The following is an 18,516-nucleotide window of genomic DNA, read 5'->3' as shown; positions in this document are numbered from 1 at the left end:
GCGTGACATAAAGTAGCTCGTAAGCCGCCTCACGCGCAAGCTCCACTATTATTACAGCTCATAAGACGCCTCGCGCGCAAGCTGTTATTATTCTTACAGCCCGTAAGTCGCCTCACGCGCAAGCTGTTATTATTCTTACAGCCCATAAGACGCCTCGCGCGCAAGCTGTTATTATTCTTACAGCTCATAAGACGCCTCGCGCGCAAGCTGTTATTATTATAGCTCGTAAGACGCCTCACGCGCAGGCTTTATTATTCACACAGCTCATAAGACGCCTCGCGCGCCAGCTTAATTATTATTCTCAAAGCTCATAAGACGCCTCTCGCGCGCAGGCTTTACTATTCTCATAGCTCGTAAGGCGCCTCACGCGCAGGCTATATCATTCTCAGCTCGTAAGACGCCTCGCGCGCAAGCTGTTATTATTCTTACAGCCCGTAAGTCGCCTCACGCGCAGGCTTTATTATTCACACAGCTCATAAGACGCCTCGCGCGCAAGCTGTTATTATTCTTACAGCCCGTAAGTCGCCTCACGCGCAGGCTTTATTATTCACACAGCTCATAAGACGCCTCGCGCGCAAGCTGTTATTATTCTTACAGCCCGTAAGTCGCCTCACGCGCAGGCTTTATTATTCACACAGCTCATAAGACGCCTCGCGCGCAAGCTGTTATTATTCTTACAGCCCGTAAGTCGCCTTACGCGCAGGCTTTTATTATTCACACAGCTCATAAGACGCCTCGCGCGCAAGCTGTTATTATTATAGCTCGTAAGACGCCTCACGCGCAGGCTTTATTATTCACACAGCTCATAAGACGCCTCGCGCGCAAGCTGTTATTATTCTTACAGCCCGTAAGTCGCCTCACGCGCAGGCTTTATTATTTACACAGCTCATAAGACGCCTCGCGCGCAAGCTGTTATTATTCTTACAGCCCGTAAGTCGCCTCACGCGCAGGCTTTTATTATTTACACAGCTCATAAGACGCCTCGCGCGCAAGCTGTTATTATTATAGCTCGTAAGACGCCTCACGCGCAGGCTTTATTATTCACACAGCTCATAAGACGCCTCGCGCGCCAGCTTAATTATTATTCTCAAAGCTCATAAGACGCCTCTCGCGCGCAGGCTTTACTATTCTCATAGCTCGTAAGGCGCCTCACGCGCAGGCTATATCATTCTCAGCTCGTAAGACGCCTCTCGCGCGCAGGCTTTATTATTCTTAGCTCGTAAGACGCCTCACGCGCAGGCTTTATTATGCTACAGCTCGTAAGACGCCCCTCGCGCGCAGGCTTTATTATTTTCAGCTCGTAAGTCGCCCCACGCGCCAGCTTAATTATTATTCTCAAAGCTCATAAGACGCCTCTCGCGCGCAGGCTTTACTATTCTCATAGCTCGTAAGGCGCCTCACGCGCAGGCTATATCATTCTCAGCTCGTAAGACGCCTCTCGCGCGCAGGCTTTATTATTCTTAGCTCGTAAGTCGGCTCTCGCGCGCAGGCATTATTATTCTCATAGCTCGCAAGCTTTATTATTATTACAGCTCGTAAGCCGCAACTCGCGCAGGCTCTATTATTATTGCTCGTAAGCCGGCTCACGCGCAGGCTTCATTATTTTTACAGCTTGTCACCATCATGGGGAAAACCTCCCAAAACTCAGACAATAAAGACAAGGCCAAAGAAAAGGGAAAAAACCGCCTCACACCTTATAAAGTCCAGCGCTCCACCTAGACGCTTGCGCGCCCAGGAGCAACACTGGACTTGGGGGGCTTGTAGGGGTATGGTACTAAAACCCGGTTCTACGACCCTAAATCTATTATGTTTGGCTTATTTTATTACATGGACTAATACAATGTTATTGGGCTGAGGGGGTTTTGTGGAGGTAACCCTAATTGGGCTAGGCCCATTGGGGTACCATGATGGTGGCCATGAGACTCTCTATATAAGGAGGTCTCCACCACCTTATTAGGGGTCATGCTCAATAAGAGCCACCACCACCTTTTTGTGTCTGTGAACAAGAAATCCTCAGGATATCTTAGCAGTCACCTCCACACCCCCGAAACCATTGCAGGTCTCAACATTGCAGGTCACAGGCGCAGCCGCAGAGGAAGAAGATCAAGACGTGGTTCGTTCATCTCGAAAATCCGTGGAAACATCGTCATGGATCAGGTAAGATTCATTTCGTGCTTCGACACATTTCATTGTCAAATGGACTACTAGCACGTTTACAATCGCTTAAACGATAATTTTCATCAAGTATTTATACCATTATTAGTTTCTAGTTTAATTTGATTGCCACAAACAAATTCACTAAAATACATGTTTTAAGTGTTAACACCTCAATATAATCTAATCTGTCTTTCATAAATCAGACCAGTTCACGATTAATAAAATTATAAAAGCAACCAATCAACATTTGGTCTAAAGTATCATTTTGACTAATACCACAAGGATAAATTAAATTGTAATTTAGTTTTTATTCTTAAATAATTATGAAGATATATTGGGGTGGCCTCGTTGGATTATGTTTTGTGTGAGGATGGAATAGACTCGGTGGATCACATCCTTACCGGCTGCTTATTCGTGACGATGGTGTAGCAAAGTATCGGAGTTTGGTGCAAGGTTCTGTTAGAGATTTTGGACTACTACTAATTGTTAGTAATAAATATTAGTATGTGTTACTAATAAACTAATTATTAACGAGTCCAAAAGAGTAGAGATGAATGTGATATCGATACTCTAAAGTGTGTAGTTAAGAACTTGAACTTTGGTAAAAAAGGGAAATGGGTTTGTCCCATATTGGTAGAATATTTGAGAGCCGTCTTAGTATTTTTGTGTAGTTCGACCGGGTCATGTAACAAGTGTCATGATTATTGCTAAGTGTCGATGTGTGTGGTGAGTCATCAGACACATGTCGGAACTAGTTGGTGAGTCAGAGGACACATGTCAGGTCATGCGCCAAGTGTCGATTGGCTTCTTCTACGCGTGACATGTGTCATGCTGACTCGTGATGACACCTTGCTATATATAGTAAGCTTGGAGCAGCATCTGGTCGCCACCGAAAAATCCAGAATGGTCACTAACACCAAGAACCCGACCCGTCACGACATATACACCGAAAACTCGATCAGTCACCGACTTCAGTTCAGTTCGTTTCCAACTTTACGATCCCGAACTCCCATTACAAATATGGTTCGGGTGCTAGGGTAATCCCGGCAGTACATACTGCTTCGGCTGTTGTACCCTGGGAAACAGATGGGCTCGCGAAGGTAGACCGAAATCTGTTTTAAGGGACCTCTGTTTAACAGAAATCCTCAGCCACAACCGGGAACCGCAGTTTGTTCAATCTTGCAGCTAGGAAGGTACGGATGACTTCGGGTGATCAAGACAGGTTCACCAATCGAAGGGGCATACAATAAGACATGACTCAGATGCGATTCTTGGGTCTCTGTAAACACAAGCTAGACGACGTGAGCGGAGTTAGGGTGCGGTTTCAGCACAATGATCAACTCGGCTCCGGTCCGGTTTCAACTCGTCAAAGAATCCGACGTTCGAGCACAAGTTAAGGACTTCGGTATGAATCAAGACAAGTATATACGTTATATTTGTTGTTATTCTCGTTTAAATTTGTATACGGTGTATGTACTACAATTTCCCAATTTTGTATAAAGAGATTATTTATTTATTTTATTGATATTGTTTAATAAAATCATGACCCATGTCCTACAGGTTCCACCCATTTACTTTTTCGCAGAAGAAGACATCTTCAATTTACACTCCAATATGAATTTAGGAGACAAAGATTATAAGATTTTCCAAGGCATTTTGATGGTAACTAGTAGGCGGATTTGAAAGGCAAGAACTGAAAAACTTAATGAAGGAAGAGAGTCCAAGATTGAAGAGATTATAAGCGATATCAAAAAGTTGTGTTTCTTGTGGTTAAAACATAGATCTAAAGACTTGGGGGTGTTGGTTAAGTTGGTGTAAGTATGCTTTCATGTAATTGTGCCGTTCCTCCGTGCTCGGTAGAGGAGTGCTGGTTCTTGTAAGTGCCTCTGGGCTTCTTGTTCTATTGAAGTTCACCGTTAAAAGAAATAATGAAGAAAATATAGATAACAATTTTGATTTGACAAACCTTTGGTTTTCATTTTCATATAACAATTTTGATTTTACAAGCATTTCCTTTACACACTTGCTGGGTGTCTTGGTTGGATGCTTCTTTATTATCTAATACCAAGAAATAATGCTGGAAGTGATTATTATGACTGCTTGATGGGTTATTTGGCATAATTTGGAAAAACGATTTTGACAGCACTGTCAATTTTTATATGTTTTGTTAATAGGAGCTCTAAAGCGAACAACAAATGGTTGTTGTGGTTACAAAACTCATATTTTTTTGTCATGTTTTTTTGTTTCTACAGCCAAACTTCTTACTAGTCAAAAGTATTATAAAATTTCAGTAGTTCAAAAAAGTTAATTAAAGATATTGAGATAAGATACGAATGAAATTACTTATAAGTTGTTATATTTAATGTATTATATATGTTTTATTAGAGTTAATAGCCATTTTCGTCCCTGTGATTTGCTACTTTCGCCACTTCAGTCCAAAGTTTGAAATTTTGTCAATTTAGTCCTTATAGTTTTAAACATTAGCCAATTACGTCCCCCCGTCTAACGGCATCCAACTATGCCGTTAGATTTAGGGGTATTATTGTCTTTCTCCTATTTATATTTAGTTAATGGTCAGTTTCGTCCCTGTAGTTTGATACTTTTGCTACTTCAGTCCAAAGTTTGAAATTTGTCAATTTTATGTTTAATTTATTCAGTTTTTTTTTTTTTTTTTTTTTTTTTTTTTTTTTGCTACTTCAGTCCATGATGGAATTCATTGGTAATTTGGTAAAGTGGTCAGGGTAATTCCCTAAAATCGAACTATATCGAAAAAACCAAAATCGTTTCTCTGATTAATGCATAATAGTTAGGGTTTAGAGATTAACATATCGTAGCAAACATTTGGGTCGAAATCAACATCAGGAGGTCGAATATCCCGTATTTCCATGTTTGCTCAAGAAATTAATGCACTAAATCGCATGTGTGTTCTTCAAATCGTAGTATTGTTCTTGAATTCGTCGAATTCAACCCTAGAATTGTAGTCGATATGAAGAATTCAAGAACAACACCACGATTTGAAGAACACACATGCGATCTAGTGTATCGATTTCTTGAGCAAACATGGAAATGCGGGATATTTGACCTCCTGATGTGATTTCGACCAAGATGTTTGCTACAATATGTTAATCTCTAAACCGTAACTATTATGCATTAACCAAAGAAACGATTTTAGTTTTATCGGTATAGTACGGTTTTAGGGAATTACCTTGACCACTTTACCAATGAATTCCACCATGAGGGAGAGTTTAGAAAATGTCTAGAAACTAAATACGAGAGGGGTATGATTATTGTTATCGACAGAGTAAACGTAAACCTGTTTTGGTCGATGCTTGATGGTTTTGGGCTTGGCTTATGCTCTTAAAGGCTATAGACAAAAAAAAAGAAAAAAAAGCTGAATAAATTAAACATAAAATTGAAAAATTTTCAAATTTTGGACTGAAGTAGCAAAAGTATCAAACCACAGGGACGAAACTGGCCATTAACTAAACATAAATAGAAGAAAGACAAAAATACCCCTTAAACTAACGGCATAGTTGGATGCCGTTAGACTAGAGGACGTAATTGGCTAATGTTTAAAACTATAAGGACTAAATTAACAAAATTTCAAACTTTGGACTGAAGTGGCGAAAGTAGCAAACCACAGGGACGAAAATGGACGTTAACTCTAAAGCGAACAACAAATGGTTGTTGTGGTTACAAAACTCTTATTTTTTTGTCATGTTTTTTGTTTCTACAGCCAAACTTCTTACTAGTCAAAAGTATTATAAAATTTCAGTAGTTCAAAAAAGTTAATTAAAGATATTGAGATAAGATACGAATGAAATTACTTATAAGTTGTTATATTTAATGTATTATATATGTTTTATTATTATAAGTACACATGAATGAAATATAAGAAGCTGGGAAAAGATATGTAACCTTATAGAGTTGTAAATAAGGGTGGCAATCTTGATCTTCCATTTTAAATGGGTTAATATGGGTTGTTTTAAAAATTAAATGGGTTGATTTGGGTCAAGGATTTTAACTAAATTGGTCAAAATGGGTCATTTGAAATTTCATTTTGTAATTTTCGGGTCAAATTGGGTCACCATATTCAAATAAATGGGTCGATGTTGGTTAGTGTCCTAAGGAAATGTGGCAGGTTTTGGATCGGAACGGGTTTCCGCACGAGATAGGTTTCGGCACGAAACGAGTTTGAGATTGGAACGGGTTCGGTTCAGGTTTCAAGCCAACACGAGTTTTCATACAGGACGGGTTGGGTTTTGGTTTCTTTTTGGTCGATTCCGGACTCGTTTTTGGTTTTTTTGTTTCGTTTGTGTCCGTTTTTTTAGTTTCGTTTTTGTTCGGTTTCAATTTTTTAGTTTCGTTTTTATTGATTTTTTGATTTCGATTGATTTGGTTCGGTTTTGGCTTTTTGTTTCATTTCCGTCAACTTTTCGGTTTCGGTTTGATTTCTTAGGTTTTTTTTTAATGGAACGAGGACAACGGAGGAAACATTTTAATTCTTTTACTTTTTTTGTTTTTGATTTATAATTTGAGTTATGATTTTTTTTATTATTATTTTTGAATATTTTTTTGAGAGGTTTTTGTTCTTAATAAGAAACCCTTCAGAAAAAAATTCAAAAAAAATAATAAAAAAATCATAACTCAAAATATAAATAAAAAACAAAAAATCTAAAAATACTAAAATGTTTCCGTCGCTATTCTCGTTTAAAAAAAAGACCGTTCTGACTCGTTCCGACCCTAACCTATTAGTTGACTCATTCTGACTCTAACCCATTTCAACCCAAACCCATTTTGACCCATGACTCGTTCGACCCAACCCAACCCATTTGTCACCTCTAGTTGTAAAACATGACACAAACAGCTATTTATTTATTTGGTTTATACATGACTAACGTGTCTTTCTAATAATCGAATATTTAAGATTGCTCAAAACTTTAATAAGAATTATTCCACGTTCATCTTTTATTTATCCATTATTATTTGTATACGAATAAGATATTAATTCAATTAGAAAAAAGGAGAAAAAACAAAAAGGAAAGAAAGAAAGTTGCATCTAAATTCTAAAATGAGTGAGAACTTGGAATTTGGAAATAAAACAGCGGAAGTTAAGAGTCTTTGACCATGGCATGTTATCCACATGGATATCGGTCTTTTTCACGTGGTGGGATCACTTTGCATAGTGTGGGATGATTAGTCTGCATTGTTTGACCACACAATGAAGCTACGTGATATACATGTCACTTGCTTCTTAGTGAGTTAACGCACCTGCTTTGCTTCTTAGTGAGTTAACGCACCTGCTTTACTTTTGAAAGACCTTGAGTTATATCACAAGATCTTGATTTTTCATATATAAATGTAACTAATGTATCTCTTTCGTAAAGAATTTCCCCATAATGTCCATGAACAGTTGCTCATGGAGTAGCCAAATAAGGCTAGCTGATCGTATTACCACATAGTCAACTTGAATAATTAGAACTTGATCTGATTTTAAATGCGGTCCTTTTTTTGGCTATACATCCATTTTCACAAAGAAACCGCCCAAGATTAACGATTGTATATGTCTCTTTACAATAATTGTAATGTAGAAAATACCAATTCAAATTGAATTGATTTTAAATGATGTTACTACATGAATAGGGATTATAAATTTTACCATTTTCATCCGGTAAATAATATTGAAGCATTTGAAAAATACTTTTAAAATTGTCCAGTTGCAAATAGTTAGTTACCAAGATCTGATTATGGGTTATTAAATAGGAAAGTAAATCGAAATGATAAATTGAAAAGCCTGTTCCTAAGGGACCTAGAGATGAACTTAGTAATGCATTATCACTTTCTCCATAACTCCATTTAGCTTATGTTATGGTCATCACTCATTACTCACTCTTTTATACTTTTAAACACAAATAGATATTACGCACAACCCCACACTACAATGTACAACCTTGATAGCACAATGATGATCAAGCTAACAAAGAAGCCCATCGATTGAAAACCCAAAAGGGAGGGAAGGAGGCGTCCACGTGATGGACCAAATGCAGATTCTCAGTCGTGGGCGGTATGCATTCAGCAATCCTGATCTGCTTGTTAGAGGCGGTCCGAAACAAAGAGGGGCAGTGATTGCTTAAATGAACAACATCTAACCACTTATCTAACCAAAAACGAATAAACATACCATAACCAACCTTACCAATAATCAAGTTCTTGAGGTAGATGAATCTATTGATGAGTTGTGGTCGATGGTTATAGTATTCTTCCAAAGATATGATACATGGATTATGATAAATGGAGCAACTGGATTTACACCAAAGAGAGGGCCTCTCAATCGTGCCACAACATTTTATCAGGACGAGATAGAACCATATCCCGAAGAGAACCGATTCCCAACCATCCTTAATCTTTTGGTTCCATTACTTTATTCTAAGAGAAAAGTTCATATTAATCATGACCGAATAAAGAAAATTCACAATCAAGTGTTTAAAGCCTTTTCAAAGTCAACCTTGAAAAGTAAGAAACTCGAATTTGATTTTTTTTCGCCCATTAGATGGTTTCGTTGATAATGAGCCGGCTATCCATGATGCTTCTTCCATTTAATAGAGCCGATTGGGTGTTGGAGATGATACAAGGCACAACCACTTCAAGTATGTTAGCCAAGACTTTAAAAACTTAATTAAAAATACACGACTAATCGCTCTAGAATCATCTAGCTTTTTCGCTTTTAAGTATGGGCTATAAAGAAGGATTACATCCTCGCTAACCAAATATACCAATATAAATAATCTTTAATAGTAACAAGATCCATTAGGCCGTGGGTTAAATTGGGTGAATTAGCTGTCAATCTTAAATCGTTTTCCATGATTAAATCATCGGTGAGATTCGATTTTGGTTAAATAACGATTTGGCAATATCAATTCTTGATTATATCCGAGAATTAAGGGCCAAGAAAGGTTGGGGGTATCGGATCACCAACGGGAGACAGAGAGAGAAAAATTATCTGATTAATTTAATATTTAGTCCTTAGATGGGTTGGGTGCATAACATGATTAACGTCAGTTAAGGGGGTGTTTTGTGTATTAGACTCCAAGTTATTTATACTTAAATTAAAAGTAAATGAATAATAAATAAAAAAAATCATATTAAACAAAAGCAGTATTTTATTGATGAAATACCCAAGTACAAAACGGATCGGGTGACGGCTACAAAAAAATGTTAAAGATGATTTGTTGATACGAATTACGAAACATATACAACATATTCCAAAAATGAAAAAAGTAAGTAAATAAATAGAAAAGGTTAAACAGACGGTTTCAAGCTTCAAATTGTCAGATAGACCAGTAAACCGCCAAAACCAAACTAATCGATCTCAAGCTAGCCGACGTGCTTCGGTTTGTACACACAATCAGTTTCCAAGGAATTTATCACTTTATGAACATCCTTGGTTTATACAGTTTACTTAAGGGACCAATCAACTTTTGTGAAGTCGGTTGAGAAGTTGGGCATAATATCTGAATGTATCTTGCAAGACCCCACATGAACCTGGATGCTTCTGTTGACTCATCAATCATCATGGGTCGGATGCAACAAAGATGGGGAGTGGGTCATGTTCCAGGTACTGTTGGACTTGAAGTGGGTCCCGTGCAAAGGTAAAGAGCAACAAAAAATAAAGAGAAGTGATTCCAATGGATGATAATTGCTTAAAGTGTTGAATTCTTCAACCCAAGAATCACTCACATTTATTTGTATGATGTACATAGAATCTTGTGTTTCGTGTTGACCGGTTTTATGTTTTTGCTTCTTCCTCTCGCATTCTCAAGCGACTTGATTTTATATCTGTTGTTCTGTTGGGAATTTCGGTTTAAGAACGTTACTTGCGTGAAAGGTTAAGTAACATGATTTAATGAGTGGATAATTATAAACAATTAAATATGCTCAGATTTAATTGTTAGTATAATTATTATGTCCTATTATTTAGTAATCCTAGTTGTAGTCTAAACGTGATATGTTAGATTTTAAATACACATGCTTTGAGGTTTAGAGATTGTAATCTGAGTAATTGAGTTTTGTGAAGTTTCTCAATAACAAAAATGTCTGAGCTTGTGTTCGATACCTGATACCAATTCCATTATGCTCGAGATTAGAAGCCAATGGAACTATGGAGAATCGGTACTCAGAATTAATGAATAAAGTTCTTGGAAATAAAGAGTTGTTAAATATTTCAAGACGCAAAATTAGTTTCACTTTTTAAAAATCAATGGTTGGAGGGGAAAAAAAATGCGAACTTTTGTTTTTAACACTTTCTTTAACAACATTTTCTAAAATCCAATGAGAAACTTTTTAAGAACCTTTAAACATGCTAATCTTAATGTGCTAACTTCATAATTGAACAGGTTGCATTCAAGTAAACTAATTATTAAACAAAACATGTTCGTGTTAACTTGTTTAATAAATCATAACATGCTTATTATCTTTCTATATTTAAGGAATTTTCAACCTAATGACAAACTGACAAAGCCTGATGTGAGCAAGGACAAAGCATCGAAGGGACCAGGGTACGCTTTTACTCAGTAGTGTAAATTTTCGCATTTTTGAATAGGTTAAAGAGATGATAATTATACATAAATCAATAAAAAAAACTTAATAGTAAAAAAGGATCAAGTGAAAAAGAAAATACACAAATTTGATTACTGAACGAGTGAACAGTATCGTCAAAAATCTGTTATGATTTAGAAGACTTCATTACTTCTACACCGAGCAACCGCGACAACGATTTCTCAGATCGCGGTGAACAACTAGACGATGAACCGGATCTACCCGTACTACTCCTCAGCATTTTCATCTCTCCCTCATTGTCCACTTTATTATCCTCAATTCCAACTTTAGTTGAACTTATACTCGCTGGAATTATGCAGTTGCACAAAAAACCTGCAACACCACAGTTCGTTAATCGAAAAATCACACGATAGGGTTTAAATGTCTTAAAAATGACGTACCGATTCTGGCGAGCCGATTGATCCAATTAGGGATTGAGTTTCCAGTGAGTCTAATGCATACATCCTTGCAGAAGTGATTGCAGTTTTTGGTGATGAGATTGTATGATATTCCTTTGTAGTCTTCGGCTAGATCTTCCATTATTCGTCTTACTTGTGTTAGATTCTTCTCTGTCCATCCGATCAGAATTTGCTTTCGGAACGTGAATCCTTCGCATTGTTTCGGTTCTCCTTCGTAGATTCCGGTTGTTGATTGTTCGTGACATCCAAATGCGTATTCAACTCCATGCACTAAATTCGAAAGGAAAAAATGTCATGCTATAAGTATAACTACACTCCCTCGACGTATGGTCGTTTTGAAAAAAAATAGTCAAACTTTGAAAGTTATTGGTCATAACGGGATGGGTGTTTTACTATATGGGGGTCAAGCTTTGAAAATTACTGGTCAAAACGTCGTTTGGCCATATCTTAGCTACTGTTTTGACTATAGGCTGTCGAATGGTCGTCCGACCTCTATTCAGAAGTCTGGGATTAAATATTAGACGGTGTGTGTATAGCTGACTTTCGGCTTTCACATCATCAAACAACTGTCTACAAAACATTCAGATGAATGTTTTGACAAAACGATCGAAATTAAAAAATTCCTGGTCAGAACAACCGTTTTGAATGTTGAACAATATCCGGATGAATCATATAAATGTTTCTAAAACAATTGCTCCAAAATTCTAACCTTGGACGCCAGAATGATAAACACCGAGGCCGAGCCAATACGCATAGCCGTTCATGGAGGTGAGATCATACACATTGAGGTACACCGGCACCGATCCTTCTTTCCGGCACTCTATGGAGCTTCGTCTGCACAGCATTTTTGGGTTGGAACTGAATGAAGATTTGTTGAGGGAGAATGAGCTAGCTAACAGTTAGCATGCATTTTGCAAAAGTAACATTTTCAAATTCTTAAAAGCGGTGGATGCAAATAATATATATACCGACGGAGGTGAAGCTGTGATGGGTATCACCGGCGGCATATAAGCACCGCATTCTATGCTTTTTGGCGGGCCACCACCACTACTCTTTGCATTTCTGGTTTTTTTTCTCACCTTATATTCTACTATTCCCTCCATTTTATAAAATTAAATTTATTTTTGTTTTGGTTAGCAATAGTATATCTTTTATTTTTATTATTTTTTAAAGTAAGGGTATGAAAGAGGTAGGGACTTGCATTTAAAATATTTTACTTTGCAAGTTTATTGTTCGACATTTTTATGTGATTATATTTAAGTTGCAGAACTAATGCATTCAACTTAAGAGTTAAGACTATACTTATTAAACCATTATATCTCTCTCTCTTTTTTTTTCTCATAAGAAAGCAACTAAATATAAAACAAAGCATGCTGTCTGTCCTGTAACTATCACACTAAATTACATAGATTGTTCATGTGGTGTGTTGTTTGTTGTTTGTCTTTAATCGATAACTTGTTCACTTAGATTAAGACTCTTGAAACAACCAACAACTAATTTAGAATCTATCTAACTAACTAATGCACGAACTCAATAGATTGTTATGTACCAACTAGGGTCTCAACAATTAAGTCGGTATGGCAACACAGATAGAATCAACGTTGACAATCATGCCATGGAAAGGTTAAAGATACGTATTAGAGATAGCTTAGCTTAGGCAAAAAAGGTGATGATCTTTTCGAATGCGAACTTATAAATGACAGGGATATCATTATTGATCGTAGTTTTTGTATTGCTTGAAAGATTTTCTTGATTATGTCCATTCTAATAAGAGTTGATAAATAGTATTTTTATAATGTAAAAATCATTTTCATTGCTACTTAGTGGCTTAGCGTTAGGAAGTACACTTTTTGTAAATAGTTGAGCCTAAATTTGTACTATCTAAGTTAGATACTAAGTGTAAGTATACAATGATACCATCTATGTAGTTTATTTCACTAGAATATAAATTTTAGATTTCATATATCAATGATATTGTTTTTTAATGAGGACCACATAGCATGTTAAAGTATTTTTGACATCAATAAAGAATACTAAGTATTCTGGTAATGTAGGGCTTTTGTTAAGCTAGAGTTTAGATCTGAATTGAATTGTTTGTAAAAGTTTAAGTGGTTGTAATCGGAAGGTATGCATTAGCAAATGCAAGGCCTTTAAAATAAGAAGGTCTTGGGTTTAAGTTCCTTAAATCACATAAAAGGCCAGACAAATAAAAATATAAATTGAATTCTGTTTGTTAAAAACTTAAAAGTTATTTCAAGTAGAGTTTATTAACTAAAAAATAGAATAAAAAAAAACTCACACGCATTCAACATATAAAATTTGCGGTGTGTATGTTTCTTAAACAGATAAGTGTTTTACGCTAATATATATTTTTATTTTATTCAATATACTATTTGTGTTTTATTAAAACATATTACAGAATAATGTAACAAAGTGTGTATTTATTATTATTAATTAAAAAGTAAATTATTATGTGTAGTGGAAGAAGTGTGTTGCTAATCATGGCAAGGTGGAGCTAAGTGGACATGATTAGTATTTTATCATGATCTGTGATTTAGTTTGATTTTCTCTCTTTCTTTAAGATCTAACTAATATGTGTTACTAGATTTTATCCCTCATATTACATGGGTTATTTTATATTATTCGTTATTAATATTTATATATGTATATTTAGATTTTAATTTTATTTATTGTAAAAAAGTTAATAATTAATATACTTGAGGTTTGATGATAAAATGGTTTCGCAAATAAATAATATGTTATAATTCGGTTTAAAAGCTATCCGGGTTTGGTGATACCCATTATCCGTTTATTTTCTTTATTATAAAATTGTTTCTTAATTATAAATAATATCTTTTTTTAAATAAAATAGGATATTAATTTTTAGTATATCCCTATTTTATAGGATTTTCACATCAAATATTTGATGAGATTATTTTTCAATATAATGAGATGTTATAACCCGTTTAAGAGCTATCTGGGTTTGGTGAGACCTTTACCCGTGAATTTGGGTCAAATGCGTGATAATGTTTCATTTACAAATAAAGCAATCTGATAGCTTGAGAGAATAATTGTTTTACATTTTTCGGTTTTTAATATTTATTTTTTGGATTTTAATTTCTTTATTGTAAGAAAGTTAATAATATACTTACGGAGTTACGGTGCATTCTCGGGTTTAAAATACAAGAAAAAGAAATGATAAGATTGGAAAGGGGAAGAAAGGAAATTAAATTATATATTTAAAAGACATTCTCGAGTTAAAATAAAAGAATAGAAAAGAAAGTGTTAATTACATTCTTGAGTTAAATAGGAAGGAAAATATATGATAAAAATTGTAATTTTACAATAATATCCTCATTATTGAGTTAGATAGGAAGAAAAAGATAGGGTAAATTAGTAATATTATATATGACTATAAACTTTCCTACGAATCATGCCATATTTAGCTGGAAAGTTTTGAAGGAAAAAAGTCATAGTTTTTCTTTTCATTCTCTTTCTTTTCTTTTAATGAAAAAACTCAATAATGAAAAAAAAAATTTCTTATCTTTTCTTTTCCAAACACTTAAATCAAAAAACTCAAGAATGCAGTGTTATGGTTTAATGATGGAAGAGTTTCATAAATTAATGATATGTTATAATCCGTTTAAAAGCTATCTGGATTTGGTGACCGATGACCCGCTTTGTTTTTTACTATAAAACTGTTTATTAATTATAAATAATATCTTTTTCTTTTTAAACTGGATAGTATATCCCTATTTTATAAGATTTTCAAATCAAATAATTAGTAATATTAATTTTTAATTTAATGAGATGTTATAACCCGTTTAAGTGCTATCTGATTTTGGTAAGACCCATACCCATGAAATTGGGTTAAATCAATGAGAGGCCTCCATTTAAAAATCAATAAATCTGGTGGCTTCCATAAAAGGGGGGGAGCGACCACATCGAGACACATAAAATTTTAGGGGTGTCATTTATATATATTATAGATAGATTAGAAAAAGGTAAATTGATATGCCAATTTTATTTAATTTGGGGTTTATTTAGTTTGTATTTACTCTTAAGAAAGAACGTTAAGTTTTTTACAATTCAGGAATTTATAAAAAAATATATATGTTTCTATTCCTAAATTTATTAAAAATTAGATTTTCATCATTTTATTAGTTAAACAATTAAACTTGTATTCCGATGATGGTGACCCTATGATATCTCCAAAATCGTGCTACTCGGACAAAGATGAGTTAAGCTGGGTTAGTTTTTGTAGATGCACACAAATTTTTATCTACTTTTTAATAACTTTATAAATGATTAATCGCCATAAACATAATTACAACTTACAATGCATACATTATTATAATAATATTTTATCAGTTAAGATGGGACTAGCCTATTTGGTAGAGGCATTTGCTTCTTAGAGGGGAGGTCCTGGCAACCTTGGCAAAGTGTAGTTTAGATTTATTGGTGTCTGACCGGACCAGTCCGACCAAGATTCAGTCCGCTGACCAGTCCAGTTCTGTGTTGTTCGCTCTGGGGGATGAGATCGGTGCCGTACCGGTACCGAAAATCACAAATTTTTGGTACCGGTACCGAAATCTTCGGTTTGGTACCAATACTGGGACGGTACCAGTACCGAATTTGCTCATCCCTACTTTGTTCGGCTATCAGAAAATCGTCGGTGCGAACCGGTTCAACTGGTCCAACCGGAAAACCGGACCGGTTGAATCGGTTTACTATGAAAAACAAATTTTTTTTTTGAAAAATATTTTTTCCAACCCTACTCGTCATGTTTTTACCAAAGTTTTTCGGCCGATCCGATCGGTTGAACCGGTCGCTTGTCTGGTTCTCTGTCCGATCCAGTTATAAAAACATTAGGTGTAATAGAGTATGAGTAATATTTGTTACTCAGAAAGAATTAATATTTGAACTTATTTTGAATATGTGTAATCATCTTGTAATGTTTTACAAATGCATATAAGAAGATTATGTTCAATATGGATTATGAAAGGGTCTTACTAGGGACGCTCAGACACCCCCTACACGCCCGTTTAGAGCTATATGAGGGACTATACGGGACTTATAAATGACCCTTTACGCCCCGTATAGCCCTATACGGAGCGTATTGATGGGTATTTTTTAGCAAAATGGAGCGGTGTCCCTAGAATTCTCCTTATGAAATCAACATGGATTATGAAAGGAACGTATTTGCAAACACCCAATAAACACAATTAATCAATCCTACTTAGTGGAATCCTACCAATAGCAAAGCTTTGAGTAGGTTATGGGAAGAGTGAAATGTAGACATACCGCACCTCTATTCAATAAAATAGAGAGGTGACTTCTAGATATACCTTCAGCTTTAAATACCATATGCATGAAAGATTATAAAAAGAAAATCTAAGTTCAACAATAATATAATAATAGTAGTAAAGATAACACATAATAATAAATAATAATAATAATAATATACATAGATAGAAATAATAAGAATAAAATACAAAAAAAAAATACATCATATATGAAAAGAAAATAACATAATAATACCTTGTTAGCTTGTGCATGCTCATAGCTAGAGGTGTACATAATACCAATCTAGACCTGACCCGAAATCAGTTCTCACCCGTATCTGATCCGTGAGTACAACCTGGTTTTGGGTTTCTCTTGGATCTGTATGACCCAGACCCGCCTGAACCTGTCCCACCTTTACCTGGTTAAAACCTGACTTGACCCTACCCGAAACCCAAAAAATATTATGAAAAACCCGGTCAAATACCCAAGTATACCCGGAACCGGTTCCTACCCCCACCCGGGTTTTGACTTTTGTTAACCATGCCCAGAACAGGTTCCGGCTCCTGAAAATACCCCGCTTTAAGCACCCCTGTCGATTAAGTAATGGGCTTATGGACCTATTTTTCAAACATGGGCCGTGTGTTACATATATGGTCAGACGGGTGTTGGATTTGCAGTTGGAAAACCTAAAAATTTTCCCTCTTTGTATACGGAGTCATCTTCTCGAACCCTTACAGTAAGTTTAAGTTGTCTTCCTCTTCAAGCTGCAATCTGTTTTGTTCGTTCCAAATTTGCTGAATTTTTAAACCTTAATTTCCAAATAAAATCATTGAATTCTAGCACATCAAATCAAAAAAATATATATGTTTTTGTTGGTCAAGTTACTCAAGTATATGCCTCCATATTGTTAGCTTATTGTGTATCTGGGGACACATGCAAGATCTTTTATATATCTATATGTTTTTTCAGGCGATATCAACCGTCATGACTGATGCTGGAACCAAAGCCTCTCGATTATGTATCCGAAATTGTATTAAAGAAAAGAAAAAACAATGAGGACTGGGCAATTAGAAGAAGAGAGCAGTTGGAGCAACGGGTCAAGAAATCCAAAAGTGATCATTTTGTTATTAAAAAGCCCGAACAGCTTATCAGAGAATACCGTGACAGAGTAATTAACCAGTCAATTTTCTCAACTAGCTTATATTTGGTACTTTATAGTTTTCTCATTTTATTATTATTATTATTATTATTATTATTATTATTATTATATTATTCAGGAAGCTGATCTCATCAAAATGAAACATCGGGCAAAACGACCAAGAAAAACGTCTAGTTTATCTCAATCAAAGCTCCTTTTTATCATACGCATACAAGGGTATATCACTTATCATAGTTTTTATTTATTTATTTTTGTTTTCTGTTTTTATTGTTTTTGTCTAAATTGTTTCCTGTTGTTTTAGTAAAAGTGACATGCACCCTCAAACAAGGAAACTTTTATACTCTTTTGAGGCTAAGGAGGATGTTCACTGGTGTATTTGTTAAGGCAAATGAGAGAAATATGGATATTCTACAAAAAGTGGAACCCTATGTGGCTTACGGGTAAGTCCGTACATAATATTTTAACTTCTTTTAAATGCTCAATTTTATATTTGCTTATTATTTTTGATAAATTGAAGGTATCCCAACCTGAAGAGTGTGAATGAGCTGATATACAAGAAGGGTTGGGGAAAGTTAATAAGCAGATATGTCCTTTGACCGACAATAACATAATTGAGCAGGTATATGATATATTTCAGGTCAAAATACGTGACTTGTTTTATTAGTAAATGGGTTGAAATTGCCACTCGGGTATCCTTGTTTCTATGCTTTTATTTGAAGATTTCATAACTTGTAATGGATTTCTTTTTCAGGCACTTGGGGAGCACAAAGTTATATGCATTGAAGACATTGTGAACGAAATCGAAACGTGGGCCCGCATTTTAAAGAAATTTGCAATTTTTTGTGTCCTTTCAGTCTAAACAAGCCAGAAAAGGCGCTGCAGGGTAAGAAAAGGCCCTTC

The 18,516-nt window shown here is 35.4% G+C and overlaps 2 pseudogenes across 1 annotated transcript; one reads left to right on the top strand and one right to left on the bottom strand.

Annotated features, from left to right (window-relative positions):
* Positions 1–10,879: 10,879 nt before the first annotated feature.
* Positions 10,880–12,040, bottom strand: LOC143618569 (deSI-like protein At4g17486 pseudogene; annotated as a pseudogene). The gene is made up of 3 exons (XR_013151041.1): positions 11,881–12,040; positions 11,154–11,441; positions 10,880–11,085 (listed from the first exon to the last, which is right to left on the bottom strand). The product of XR_013151041.1 is annotated as a deSI-like protein At4g17486 pseudogene (transcript).
* A 5,408-nt stretch (positions 12,041–17,448) lies between these two features.
* Positions 17,449–18,509, top strand: LOC143618568 (large ribosomal subunit protein uL30z-like; annotated as a pseudogene).
* The last annotated feature ends 7 nt before the right edge of the window (positions 18,510–18,516 follow it).

This window comes from Bidens hawaiensis, unplaced genomic scaffold (genome assembly GCF_021521415.1).
Source record: "Bidens hawaiensis isolate Kalapana, Puna unplaced genomic scaffold, B.hawaiensis_p1.1 tig00088637_1, whole genome shotgun sequence".
Classification (NCBI taxonomy): Eukaryota; Viridiplantae; Streptophyta; class Magnoliopsida; order Asterales; family Asteraceae; genus Bidens; species Bidens hawaiensis.
The sequence above is the reverse complement of the archived record's forward strand: the minus strand, read 5'-3'. Positions and strand labels throughout refer to the sequence as shown.